The following is a 15,469-nucleotide window of genomic DNA, read 5'->3' on the forward strand; positions in this document are numbered from 1 at the left end:
CGAGCAGCTCTGCGCACGGAACCCCTTCTCTCCCCTGCTCCTCCAGTACTGTGAGTGTATGGAGGAGCTGCTGTATGGAGCAGCTATCAGTCAAAAGTTTGGACACCCCGGGCACCCCAGCCAGCGCTTTGCAACCACCTATTAACTGTTTAGCAACCACTCTCTCTTTCTCACTCTCTCTCTACTTCTCTCACTCTCTCTTTCTCACTCTCTCTCTACTTCTCTCACTCTCTCTTTCTCACTCTCTCTCTACTTTTCACTCTCTCTTTTGCTCTCTACTTATCTACTTCTCACTCTCTCTTTTGCTCTCTACTTCTCACTCTCTCTTTTGCTCTCTGCTTCTCTATTTCTCACTCTCTCTTTTGCTCTCTACTTCTCACACTCTCTTTTGCTCTCTACTTCTCTATTTCTCACTCTCTTTTGCTTTCTACTTCTCTATTTCTCACTCTCTCTTTTGCTCTCTGCTTCTCGCTCTCTCTTTTGCTCTCTACTTCTCACTCTCTGTTTTGCTCTCTACTTCTCTATTTCTCACTCTCTCTTTCTCACTCTCTCTCTACGTCTCTATTTCTCACTCTCTCTTTTGCTCTCTACTTCTCTATTTCTCACTCTCTTTTGCTCTCTATATATCTCTTTCTCACGCTCTATGTCTCTATATCTTTTTCTCTCTACTTCTCTATTTCTCACTCACTCTTTTGCTCTTTACATTTCTTTATTTCTCACTCTCTCTTTCTCTCTTTCTCACTCTCTCTCTACTTCTCTATTTCTCACTCTCTTTTGCTCTCTACTTCTCTATTTCTCACTCTCTTTCTCACTCTACTTCTGAATTTCTCACTCTCTTTCTCACTCTCTCTCTACGTCTCTATTTCTCACTCTCTCTTTTACTCTCTACTTCTCTATTTCTCACTCTTTCTTTCTCTCTTTCTCACTCTCTCTCTCTACGTCTCAATTTCTCTTTCTCGCTACTTTTCTATTTCTCTATTCTCTCTTACTCTTTCTTTATTTCTCGCTCTTCTCTCTACTTCTCTTTCACTCTACTTTTCTATGTCTTGCTTTCTCTTTCTATCTATCTCTCTACTACTTCCTCTTTCTTTCTCTACTTCTTTATTTCTCGATGTCCCTTTTTCTCTAATTCTCTTTTTCTCGCTCAATATTTCTCTCAACTTGTCACTCTTTTTCTCACATTCTCGCGTGTTCTTTCTCTTTTTCTCGCGATTTTCTCCCTACTTCTTTATTTCTTGCTCTCCCTTTTTCTGTACTTCTACATTTAACACTCTCTCTTTTTCTCTACTTCAACCATTTTAGAAATGATAGCAACAACCTAGCAACCAGTTATCAACACCTTAGCAACCACCTGGTAAACATTAGCAACTGCCTAGCAACCACTTTAGAAATGATCACAACCGCTCAGCAACCATCTGGAATATGTTAGCAACTGCCTAGCAACCAGTTAGCAACACCTTAGCAACCACCTGGAAAATGTTAGCAACTGCCTAGAAACCACTTAGCAACCACTTTAGAAATGATCACAACTGCCTAGCAACCACTTAGCAACCATGTGGAATACGTTAGCAACTGCCTAGCAACCAGTTAGCAACACCTTAGCAACCACCTGGAAAACGTTAGCAACTGCCTAGCAACTGCTTAGCAACCACTTTAGAAATATTAGCAACTGCCTAGCAACCAGTTAGATACACCTTAGCAACCACCTGGAAAACATTAGCAAGTGCCTAGCAACCACTTAGCAACCATGTGGAATACGTTAGCAACTGCCTAGTAACCATTTAGCAACCACCTCGGATACCATAGCAACACCTTAGCAACCGCCTAGCAACCACCTAGCAACACCTTAGCAACCACCCCGGATACCATAGCAACCACCTAGCAACCACCTAGCAACACCTTAGCAGCCACCCCGGATACCATAGCAACACCTTAGCAACCATCTAGCAACACCTTAGCAACCACCTAGCAACCACCTAGCAACTCCTTAGCAACTAACCCGGATACCATAGCAACCGCCTAGCAACACCTTAGCAAGCATCCCGGATACCATAGCAACACTTTAGCAACCACCTAGCAACACCTTAGCAACCACCTAGCAACACCTTAGCAACCACCCCGGATACCATAGCAACCGCTTAGCAACCGCCTAGCAACACCCTAGCAACCACCTAGCAACACCTTGGCAACCACCCTGGATACCATAACAACACCTTAGCAACCGCCTAGCAACCACCTAGCAACACCTTAGCAACCACCTAGCAACACCTTAGCAACCACCCCGGATACCATAGCAACACCTTAGCAACCATCTAGCAACACCTTAGCAACCACCCCAGATACCATAGCAACACCCTAACAACCACCTAGCAACACCTTAGCAACCACCCCAGATACCATAGCAACACCTTAGCAACCGCATAGCAACACCTTAGCAACCACCTAGCAACACCTTGGCAACACCCCGGATACCATAGCAACACCTTAGCAACCACCTAGCAACCACCTAGCAACACCTTACCAACCACCCTGGATACCATAGCAACACCTTAGCAACCACCTAGCAACACCTTAGCAACCAACCCGGATACCATATCAACACCTTAGCAACCACTTGGAAACCATGTGGAATATGTTAGCAACTGCATAGCAACCAGTTAGCAACCACTTAGCAACCATCTGGAAAATATTAGAAACTGCCTAGCAACCACTTAACAACCATGTGGAATACATTAGCAATTGCCTAGCAACCAGTTAGCAACAGCTTAGCAAACACCTGGAATATGTAAGAATCTGCTTAGCAACCAATTAGCAAACACTAAGCAACGATGTGGAATACATTAGCAACTGCCTAGTAACTACCTAGCAACCACTTAGCAACACTTTACTTTATATAGGTATATATAAAGTAAAGTGTTTATATTACTTTATAAGACAATTATTAGCTTTTCACCATGTTAGCCAAAACTTTTTGGACTTTAACATTTAGCTGAAAGTCAACAGCAAAGCAACCACTCTTCACACGCTTTAGACAGAAATATCTTAGCAACCATTTTAACTTTTTCAACGTTATTAACGTACTTTTCCAAGCCAACTTAAAGTTCGTTATCGAACTTTCCTTTTCTAGTTATTATTATTATTCTTACGCCTTTTTTTCTGTACGCTACTCCTCCTAGAGCTTTCAACGTAGAATCACGAAACTTTCACGGATCGTAGGACCTATGCCAACTTAGCGTGCTTGTGCTTTTTGGAGCGATTTATCGTACGGTTTTCGTAAAAACTTCGTAAACGTACGCATTTTTTCCCCATAGGAATGAATGGGGCGAAATTTTAAACGTCCGTAAGCGCCACAATTTTTGAGATACGAAAACCAAATTTGGCGAGCTTATAGATCTTACCGAGATCTTTAAATTAATAGCAGGTTGCGAAGCGATACGACGTACGGTTTTCGTACAATTTTCGTACGAAGTTTTCCCATAGAAATGAATGGGGGGCCCAGAGTTCCATCTCGCACACGAGCAGCTCTGCGCACGGAACCCCTTCTCTCCCCTGCTCCTCCAGTACTGTGAGTGTATGGAGGAGCTGCTGTATGGAGCAGCTATCAGTCAAAAGTTTGGACACCCCGGCACCCCAGCCAGGGTTTAGCAACCACCTATTAACTGCTTAGCAACCACTCTCTCTTTCTCACTCTCTCTTTCGCTCTCTACTTCTCTAATTCTCACTCTCTTTCCCACTCTCTCTCTATTTCTATATTTCTCACTCTTTCTTTTGCTCTCTACTTCTCTACTTCTCACTCTCTCTTTTGCTCTCTACTTCTCTATTTCTCACTCTCTTTTGCTCTCTACTCCTCTATTTCTCACTCTCTTTCTCACTCTCTCTCTACGTCTCTATTTCTCACTCTATTTCTCACTCTCTCTCTACTTCTCTATCTCACTCTCTCTTTCTCACTCTCTCTACGTCTCTATTTCTCACTCTCTCTCTACTTCTCTATCTCACTCTCTCTTTCTCACTCTCTCTCTACTTCTCTAATTCTCACTCTATCTTTCCCACTCTCTCTCTACTTCTCTATTTCTCACTCTCTACTTCTCTACTTCTCACTCTCTCGTTTGCTCTCTACTTCTCTGTCTCACTCTCTCTTTTGCTCTCTACTTCTCACTCTCTCTTTTGCTCTCTACTTCTCTATTTCTCACTCTCTCTCTACGTCTCTATTTCTCACTCTCTCTCTACTTCTCTATTTCTCACTCTCTCTTTCTCACTCTTTTCTACGTCTCTATTTCTCACTCTCTCTACTTCTCTATTTCTCACTCTTTCTCACTCTCTCTCTACGTCTCTATTTCTCACTCTCTCTCTACGTCTCTATTTCTCACTCTCTCTCTCTACTTCTATATTTCTCACTCTCTCTCTACGTCTCTATTTCTCTTTATTTCTCACTCTCTCTACTTCTATATTTCTCACTCTCTTTTTCACTCTCTCTCTACGTCTCTATTTCTCACTCTCTCTCTACTTCTCTATTTCTCACTCTCTTTCTCACTCTCTCTCTACGTCTCTATTTCTCACTCTCTCTACTTCTCTATTTCTCACTCTCTCTTTCTCACTCTCTCTCTACTTCTCTATTTCTCACTCTCTCTTTCTCACTCTCTCTACTTTTCTATGTCTCTTTCTTTCTACTTTTCTATTTCTCTATTTCTCTCTTACTCTCTCTTTATTTCTCGCTCTTCTCTCTACTTCTCTTTCACTCTACTTTTCTGTCTTGCTTTCTCTTTCTATCTATCTCTCTACTACATCCTTTTTCTTTCTCTACTTCTTTATTTCTCGATCTCTCTTTTTCCCTAATTCTCTTTCTCTCGCTCAATATTTCTCTCTACTTGTCACTCTTTTTCTCACATTCTCGGGTGTTCTTTCTCTACTTCTCACGCTGATTTTCTCTCTACTTCTCTATTTCAGGCTCTCCCTTTTTCTGTACTTCTACATTTAACACTCTTTCTTTTTATCTACTACTGCCTAGGAACCAGTTAGATACACCTTAGCAACCACCTGGAAAACATTAGCAACTGCCTAGCAACCACTTAGCAACCATGTGTAATACGTTAGCAACTGCCTAGCAACCAGATAGCAACACCTTAGCAACCACCTGGAAAACGTTAGCAACTGCCTAGCAACTGCTTAGCAACCACTTTAGAAATGGTAGCAACTGCCTAGCGACCAGTTAGATACACCTAGCAACACCTTAGCAACCACCCCAGATACCATAGCAACATCTTAGCAACCACCTAGCAACACCTTAGCAACCACCCTAGACACCATAGCAACACCTTAGCAACCGCCTAGCAACACCTTAGCAACCACCTTGCAACCACCTAGCAACACCTTAGCAACCACCCCGGATACCATAGCAACACCTTAGCAACCACCTAGCAACACCTTAGCAACCACCTAGCAACACCTTAGCAACCACCCTGGATACCATAGCAACACCTTAGCAACCACCTAGCAACACCTTAGCAACCACCTAGCAACACCATAGCAACCACCTAGCAACCACCTAGCAACACCTTAGCAACCACCCTGGATACCATAGCAACACCTTAGCAACCACCTAGCAACACCTTAGCAACCACCTAGAAACACCTTAGCAACCACCCAGGATACCATAGCAACACCTTAGCAACCACCTAGCAACACCTTAGCAACCACCCTGGATACCATAGCAACACCTTAGCAACCACCTAGCAACACCTTAGCAACCACACCATAGCATCCACCCCGGATACCATAGCAACACTTAAGCAACCGCCTAGCAACCACCTAGCAACACCTTAGCAACCACCCCGGATACCATAGCAACACCTTAGCAACCACCTAGCAACACCTTAGCAACCACCTAGAAACACCTTAGCAAACACCCAGGATACCATAGCAACACCTTAGCAACTGCCTAGCAACCACCTAGCAACACCTTAGCAACCACCCAGGATACCATAGCAACACCTTAGCAACCACCTAGCAACACCTTAGCAACCACCCCGGATACCATAGCAACCACCTAGCAACACCTTAGCAACCACCTAGCAACACCTTAGCAACCACCCTGGATACCATAGCAACCGCCTAGCAACACCCTAGCAACCACCTAGCAACACCTTAGCAACCACCCTGGATACCATAGCAACACCTTAGCAACCACCTAGCAACACCTTAGCAACCAACCCGGATACCATAGCAACACCTTAGCAACCACCCCGGATCCCATAGCAACACCTTAGCAACCACCTAGCAACCCTCTAGCAACCACCTAGCAACACCTTAGCAACCACCCCAGATACCATAGCAACACCTTAGCAACCACCTGGAAAATATTAGAAACTGCCTAATAACCACTTAAAAACCATTTGGAATACGTTAGGAATTGCCTAGCAACAAGTTAGCAACAGCTTAGCAACCACCTGGAATATGTTCGCAACTGCCTAGCAACCAATTAGCAAGCACTAAGCAACGATGTGGACTACATTAGCAACTGCCTAGCAACTACCTAGCAACCACTTAGCAACACTTTACTTTATAAGATAATTATAAGCTTTTCACCATGTTAGCCAAAACTTTTTGGACTTCAACATTTAGCCGAAAGTCAACAGCATAGCAACCACTCTTCACACGCTTTAGACAGAAATATCTTAGCAACCATTTTAACTATTCAACGTTATTTAACTATTTAACGTACTTTTCCAAGCCAACTTAAAGTTCGTTATCGAACTTTCCTTTTCTAGTTATTATTATTATTCTTCCTCACTTTTGTTAAACGCTACTCCTCCTAGGGCTTTTAACGTAGAATCACGAAACTTTCAGGGATCGTGGGACCTATAGTGAATTACGTTGCTTGTGCTTTTTGGAGCGATATATCGTACGGTTTTCGTAAAAACTTCGTAAACGTACGCCCTTTTTTCCATAGACAATGAACTAGAAGAATTTTGAATGGCTGTGAACGTCACAATTTTTGAGGTACGAAGACGAAATTCGGATGGTCTATAGAACTTAGTGAGTTCTTTCCGAAAATATGCTTTACGAAACGATATGTCGTACGGTTTTCGTACAATTATCGTACGAAGTTTCCCCATAGAAATGAATGGGGGGCCCAGAGTTCCATCTCGCACACGAGCAGCTCTGCGCACGGAACCCCTTCTCTCCCCTGCTCCTCCAGTACTGTGAGTGTATGGAGGAGCTGCTGTATGGAGCAGCTATCAGTCAAAAGTTTGGACACCCCGGCACCCCAGCCAGGGCTTTGCAACCACCTATTAACTGCTTAGCAACCACCTTAGCAACCACCTGGAAAACGTTAGCAACTGCCTAGCAACCACTTAGCAACAACTTAGCAACCACCTGGAAAACGTTAGCAACTGCCTAGCAACCAGTTAGCAACACCTTAGCAACCACTAGGAAAACGTTAGAAACTGCCTAGCAACAGCTTAGCAACCACTTTAGAAATGAAAGCAACTGCCTAGCAACCACTTAGCAACCACTTAGCAACCACGTTAAAAACGATAGCAACTGCCTAGCAACCACTTAGCAACACCTTAACAACCACTAGGAAAACATTAGCAACTGCTTAGCAACCACTTTAGAACTTATAGCAACTGCCTAGCAACCACTTAGCAACCACCTGGAATACGTTAGCAACTGCCTAGCAACCAGTTTGCTACACCTTAGCAACCACCTGGAAAACGTTATCAACTGCATAGCAACCACTTAGCAACCACTCTAGAAATGATAGCAACTGCCTAGCAACCAAATAGCAACAGCTTAGCAACCACCTGAAAAACGTTAGCAACTGCCTAGCAACCACTTAGCAATCATGTGGAATATGTTAGCAACTGCCTAGCAACCACTTAGCAACCAATTTAGAAATGATAGTAAGTGCGTAGCAACCACTTAGCAACACCTTAGCAACCAACTGGAAAACGTTAGCAACTGCCTAGCAACAGCTTAGCAACCACTTTAGAAATGACAGCAACTGCCTAGCAACCACTTAGTAACCACGTGGAATATGTTAGCAACTGCCTAGCAACCACTTTAGAAATTATAGAAACTGCCTAGCAACCACTAAGCAACCACTTAGCAACCACATGGAAAACGTTAGCAACTGCCTAGCAACCACTTTAGAAACACCTTAGCAACCGCATAGCAACCACCTATCAACACCTTAGCAACCACCCCAGATACAATAGCAACACCTTAGCAACCACCTAGCAACCACCTAGCAACACCTTAGCAACCACCCTGGATACCATAGCAACACCCTAGCAACCACCTAGCAACACCTTAGCAACCACCCTGGATACCATAGCAACACCTTAGCAACCGCATAGCAACACCTTAGCAACCACCTAGCAACCACCTAGCAACACCTTAGCAACCACCCCGGATACCATAGCAACACCTTAGCAACCGCATAGCAACACCTTAGCAATCACCTAGCAACCAACTAGCAACACCTTAGCAACCACCCCAGATACCATAGCAACACCTTAGCAACCACCTAGCAAGACCCTAGCAACCACCTAGCAATACATTAGCAACCACCCTGGATACCATAGCAACACCTTAGCAACCACCTAGCAACACGTTAGCAACCACCTAGCAACATCTTAGCAACCACCCCGGATACCATAGCAACATCTTAGCAACAACCTAGCAACACCATAGCAACCACCTAGCATCCACCTGGTATATGTTAGCAATTGCCTAGCAACCAGTTAGCAACAGCTTAGCAACCACCTGGAAAACATTAGCAACTGCCTAGCAACAGCTTAGCAACCACTTCAGAAATGATAGCAACCGCCTAGCAACACATTAGCAATCAAACGTTTAACCAAACGTTTTACGATTTCAGCATTTAAACAAGCGTTTTTAGATTTCAGCGTTTAACCAAACATTTTTAGATTTCAGCGTTTAATCAAACGTTTATAGATTTCAGCGTTTAACCAAATGTTTTTAGATTTCAGCGTTTAACCAAACGTTTTTAGATTTCAACGTTTAATCAAATGTTTTTAGATTTCAGCGTTTAATCAAACGTTTTTAGATTTCAGCGTTTAACCAAATGTTTTTAGATTTTAGCGTTTAACCAAACGTTTTTAGATTTTAGCGTTTTTGGCATTTAGCATTTAGCCAAACGTTAACAGCATATCAATGACTCTTCACACTCTTCAGACGGAAAAAGCTTAGCAACCATTTTAACTTTTTAATGTTATTAGTGTTCTTTTCCAAGCCAACTTAAAGTTCGTTCACGAACTTTACCTTTTCTAGTTATTATTATTATTATTCCGCGCTTTTTTTGTTGTACGCATCTCCTCCTACAGCTTTTGACGTAGAATCACGAAATTTTACAGTATCGTAGTACCTATAGCGGTTCAGGTTGCTTGTGCTTTTTGAAGCGATATATCGTACGGTTTTCGTAAAAACTTCGTAAACGTACGCATTTTTTTCCCATAGGAATGAATGGGGCCAAATTTTAAACGTCCGTAACTGCCACAATTTTTGAGATACGAACACCAAATTCGGCGAGCTTATAGATCTTATCGAGATCTTTAAATTAATAGCAGGTTGCAAAGTGATACGACGTACGGTTTTCGTACAATTGTCGTACGAAGTTTTCCCATAGAAATGAATGGGGGGCCCAGAGTTCCATCTCACACACGAGCAGCTCTGCGCACGGAACCCCTTCTCTCCCCTGCTCCTCCAGTACTGTGAGTGTATGGAGGAGCTGCTGTATGGAGCAGCTATCAGTCAAAAGTTTGGACACCCCGGCACCCCAGCCAGGTTTTAGCAACCACCTATTAACTGCTTAGCAACCACTTAGCAACACCTTAGCAACCACCTGGAAAACGTTAGCAACTGCCTAGCAACCACTTAGCAACAACTTAGCAACCACTTTAGAAATTATAGCAACTGCCTAGCAACCAGTTAGCAACCACTTAGCAAACACCTGGAAAACGTTAGCAACTGCCTAGCAACCACTTAGCAACTGCCTAGCAACCACTTGGAAAACGCTAGCAACTGCCTAGCAACCACTTAGCAACTGCCTAGCAACCACCTGGAATACGTTAGCAACTGCCTAGCAACCACTGAGCAACCACCTGGAAAACGTTAGCAACTGCCTAGCAACCACTTAGCAACTGCCTAGCAACCACCTGGAATACGTTAGCAACTGCCTAGCAACCACTTAGCAACCACCTGGAAAACGTTAGCAACTGCCTAGCAACCACTTAGCAACTGCCTAGCAACCACCTGGAAAACGTTAGCAACTGCCTAGCAACCACTTAGCAACCACCTGGAAAACGTTAGCAACTGCCTAGCAACCACTTAGCAACTGCCTAGCAACCACCTGGAATACGTTAGCAACTGCCTAGCAACCACTTAGCAACCACCTGGAAAACGTTAGCAACTGCCTAGCAACAACTTAGCAACTGCCTAGCAACCACCTGGAAAACGTTAGCAACTGCCTAGCAACCACTTAGCAACTGCCTAGCTACCACCTGGAAAACGTTAGCAACTGCCTAGCAACCACTTAGCAACTGCCTAGCTACCACCTGGAAAACGTTAGCAACTGCCTAGCAACCACTTAGCAACCACCTGGAAAACGTTAGCAACTGCCTAGCAACCACTTAGCAACTGCCTAGCAACCACCTGGAATACGTTAGCAACTGCCTAGCAACCACTTAGCAACCATCTGGAAAACGTTAGCAACTGCCAAGCAACCACTTAGCAACCACATGGAAAACGTTAGCAACTGCCTAGCAACCACTTAGCAGCTGCCTAGCAACCACCTGGAATATGTTAGCAACTACCTAGCAACTACTTAGCAACCACCTGGAAAATGTTAGCAACTGCCTAGCAACCACTTAGCAACTGCCTAGCAACCACTTGGAAAACATTAGCAACTGCCTAGCAACCACTTAGCAACTGCCTAGCAACCACCTGGAAAACGTTAGCAACTGCCTAGCAACCACTTAGCAACCACCTGGAAAACGTTAGCAACTGCCTACCAACCGCTTAGCAACCACCTGGAAAACGTTAGCAACTGCCTAGCAACCACTTAGCAACTGCCTAGTAACCACCTGGAATACGTTAGCAACTGCCTAGCAACCACTTAGCAACCACCTGGAAAACGTTAGCAACTGCCTAGCAACCACTTAGCAACTGCCTAGCAACCACCTGGAATATGTTAGCAACTGCCTAGCAACCACTTAGCAACCACCTGGAAAACGTTAGCAACTGCCTATTAACCACTAAGCAACTGCCTAGCAACCACTTGGAAAACGTTAGCAACTGCCTAGCAACCACTTAGCAACTGCCTAGCAACCACCTGTTATATGTTAGCAATTGCCTAGCAACCAGTTAGCAACAGCTTAGCAACCACCTGGAAAACATTAGCAATTGCCTAGCAACAGCTTAGCAACCTTTTCAGAAATAACAGCAACCGCCTAGCAACACATTAGCAATCAAAAGTTTAACCAAAAGTTTTACGATTTCAGCATTTAAACAAGCGTTTTTAGATTTCAGCGTTTAACCAAACGTTTTTAGATTTCAGCGTTTAATCAAACATTTTTAGATTTCAGCGTTTAACCAAATGTTTTTAGATTTCAGCGTTTAACCAAACGTTTTTAGATTTCAGCGTTTAACCAAATGTTTTTAGATTTCAGCGTTTTTAGCATTTAGCGTTAACAGCAAATCAATGACTCTTCACACTCTTCAGACGGAAAAAGCTTAGCAACCATTTTAACTTTTTAACGTTATTAGCATTCTTTTCCAAGCCAACTTAAAGTTCGTTCACGAACTTTACCTTTTCTAGTTATTATTATTATTCCGCGCTTTTTTTGTTGTACGCTACTCCTCCTACAGCTTTTGACGTAGAATCACGAAATTTTACAGTATCGTAGTACCTATAGCGGTTCAGGTTGCTTGTGCTTTTTGAAGCGATATATCGTACGGTTTTCGTAAAAACTTCGTAAACGTACGCATTTTTTTCCCATAGGAATGAATGGGGCCAAATTTTAAACGTCCGTAACCGCCACAATTTTTGACAAACAAATACAAAAATCGGACGGTCTATAGACCTTACCGCGTTCTTTCCGAAAATGTAAACGTTTCGACGATACGTCGTACGCTTTTCGTACAAATGTCGTACGAAGTTTCCCCATAGAAATGAATGGGGGGCCCAAAGTTCCATCTCGCACACGAGCAGCTCTGCGCACGGAACCCCTTCTCTCCCCTGCTCCTCCAGTACTGTGAGTGTATGGAGGAGCTGCTGTATGGAGCAGCTATCAGTCAAAAGTTTGGACACCCCGGCACCCCAGCCAGGGCTTAGCAACCACCTATTAACAGCTTGGCAACCACCTTAGCAACCACCTGGAAAACGTTAGCAACTGCCTAGCAACCACTTAACAACACCTTAGCAACCACCTGGAAAACGTTAGCAACTGCCTAGCAACCACTTAGCAACCACCTGGAAAACGTTAGCAACTGCCTAGCAACAACTTAGCAACTGCCTAGCAACCACCTGGAAAATGTTAGCAACTGCCTAGCAACCACTTAGCAACCACCTGGAAAACGTTAGCAACTGCCTAGCAACCACTTAGCAACTGCCTAGCAACCACTTGGAATACGTTAGCAACTGCCTAGCAACCACTTAGCAACTGCCTAGCAACCACCTGGAAAACGTTAGCAACTGCCTAGCAACCACTTAGCAACCACCTGGTAAACGTTAGCAACTGCCTAGCAACCACTTAGCAACTGCCTAGCAACCACTTGGAAAACGTTAGCAACTGCCTAGCAACCACTTAGCAACTGCCTAGCAACCACCTGGAATACGTTAGCAACTGCCTAGCAACCACTTAGCAACCACCTGGAAAACGTTAGCAACTGCCTAGCAACCACTGAGCAACCACCTGGAAAACGTTAGCAACTGCCTAGCAACCACTTAGCAACTGCCTAGCAACCACCTGGAATACGTTAGCAACTGCCTAGCAACCACTTAGCAACCACCTGGAAAACGTTAGCAACTGCCTAGCAACAACTTAGCAACTGCCTAGCAACCACCTGGAAAACGTTAGCAACTGCCTAGCAACCACTTAGCAACCACCTGGAAAACGTTAGCAACTGCCTAGCAACCACTTAGCAACTGCCTAGCAACCACTTGGAAAACGTTAGCAACTGCCTAGCAACCACTTATCAACTGCCTAGCAACCACCTGGAAAACGTTAGCAACTGCCTAGCAACCACTTAGCAACCACCTGGAAAACGTTAGCAACTGCCTAGCAACCACTTAGCAACCACCTGGAAAACGTTAGCAACTGCCTAGCAACCACTTAGCAGCTGCCTAGCAACCACCTGGAATATGTTAGCAACTACCTAGCAACCACTTAGCAACCACCTGGAAAATGTTAGCAACTGCCTAGCAACCACTTAGCAACTGCCTAGCAACCACTTGGAAAACGTTAGCAACTGCCTAGCAACCACTTAGCAACTGCCTAGCAACCACCTGGAAAACGTTAGCAACTGCCTAGCAACCACTTAGCAACCACCTGGAAAACGTTAGCAACTGCCTACCAACCACTTAGCAACCACCTGGAAAACGTTAGCAACTGCCTAGCAACCACTTAGCAACTGCCTAGCAACCACCTGGAATACGTTAGCAACTGCCTAGCAACCACTTAGCAACCACCTGGAAAACGTTAGCAACTGCCTAGCAACCACTTAGCAACTGCCTAGCAACCACCTGGAATATGTTAGCAACTGCCTAGCAACCACTTAGCAACCACCTGGAAAACGTTAGCAACTGCCTAGCAACCACTTAGCAACTGCCTAACAACCACTTGGAAAACGTTAGCAACTGCCTAGCAACCACTTAGCAACTGCCTAGCAACCACCTGGAATATGTTAGCAACTGCCTAGCAACCACTTAGCAACCACTTGGAAAACATTAGCAACTGCCTAGGAACCACTTAGCAACCACCTGGAAAACGTTAGCAACTGCCTAGCAACCACTTAGCAACTGCCTAGCAACCAGTTAGCTACATTTTAGCCACCACCTGGAAAACATAAGCAACTGTTTAGCAACCGCCTTGCAACCACTTAGCAACCATGTGTAATACATTAGCAAATAACTAGCAACCGCTTAGCAACAGCTTAGCAACCACCTGTAAGACGTTAGCAACTGCCTAGCAACCACTTTCAAGATTTTAGCATTTATCCAAATGTTTTTAGATTTCAGGGTTTAACCAAACATTTTTAGTTTTCAGCGTTTAACCAAACATTTTTAGATTTCAACGTTTAACCAAACATTTTTAGATTTCCGTGTTTTTGGCATTTAGCGTTTAGCAACCATTTTAACTTTTTAACGTTATTAGCGTTCTTTTCCAAGCCAACTTAAAGTTCGTTCACGAACTTTACCTTTTCTAGTTATTATTATTATTTCAAAGGATTAATGCTATTTCTTTATATTTGTTTGCAATATTACTAACATAATAAATAATTATCTTACAGTCAATCAATTGAAATACGTGATTAAACATTTTTGATTTGAGCTCTTTCTCTTTGTACACAGGTATTATTACTCGTGAGGAGGCGGAGGATTTGCTGAAGTCAGGCAGCGCTGGAAGCTTCCTGGTCCGTGTTAGCGAGAGGATCTTTGGATATGTTCTTTCTTACAGAACATAGTCTATGACTCCTGCAAGTTTGGGCAAATTTCACTGTATTGTTTATTTTATATTAATTGTTTTTTTTATTCATGTTTAAAATTAAATTTCTCATGATTTTCCTATAATGCCAAAACAAGTCCATGACCATTTGAAAGAGTCTGTCCTAGACTATGACTCCTGTAAGTTTGGGCAAATTTCACTGTATTGTTTATTTTATATTATTTTTTTTATTTTTTTTTACTCATGCTTAAAATTAAATTTCTCATGATTTTCCCATAATGGCAAAACAGGTCGATGACCATTTGAAAGAGTACAACATAGGCTATCACCTCTGCAAGTTTGGGCAAATTTTACTGTATTGATTATTTTATAATAATTAATTTTTTTTTTTATTTATGCTTAAAATATTTTTTTTTCATGATTTTCCCATAATGCCAAAACAGATCCATGACCGTTTGAAAGAGTCTGTCCTAGGCTATGACAAGTTGTACTGTTTTGTTTATTTTATCTTATCTTCATTTTGTTATATTCTATTTTTATTGTATTATTTTATTTTGTTGTCTTACTTGATTTATATATCTATTTTAACAACAGCTCTTGGGTGTAAACTGAATCGTGAGATCACAATTTCGTTCCACCTCATGAACCACATGTGATACGAATGACAGTAAAATCTCCTTGAATCCTTGAAAACAGGTCCAGTACCATTTGAAAGAGTCTGTCCTAGGCTCTTTCACCTCTGCAGGTTTGGGCAAATTTCACTGTTTTGTTTATTTTTA

The sequence above is a fragment of the Astyanax mexicanus genome, chromosome 24, assembly GCF_023375975.1.
Source record: "Astyanax mexicanus isolate ESR-SI-001 chromosome 24, AstMex3_surface, whole genome shotgun sequence".
Classification (NCBI taxonomy): Eukaryota; Metazoa; Chordata; class Actinopteri; order Characiformes; family Acestrorhamphidae; genus Astyanax; species Astyanax mexicanus.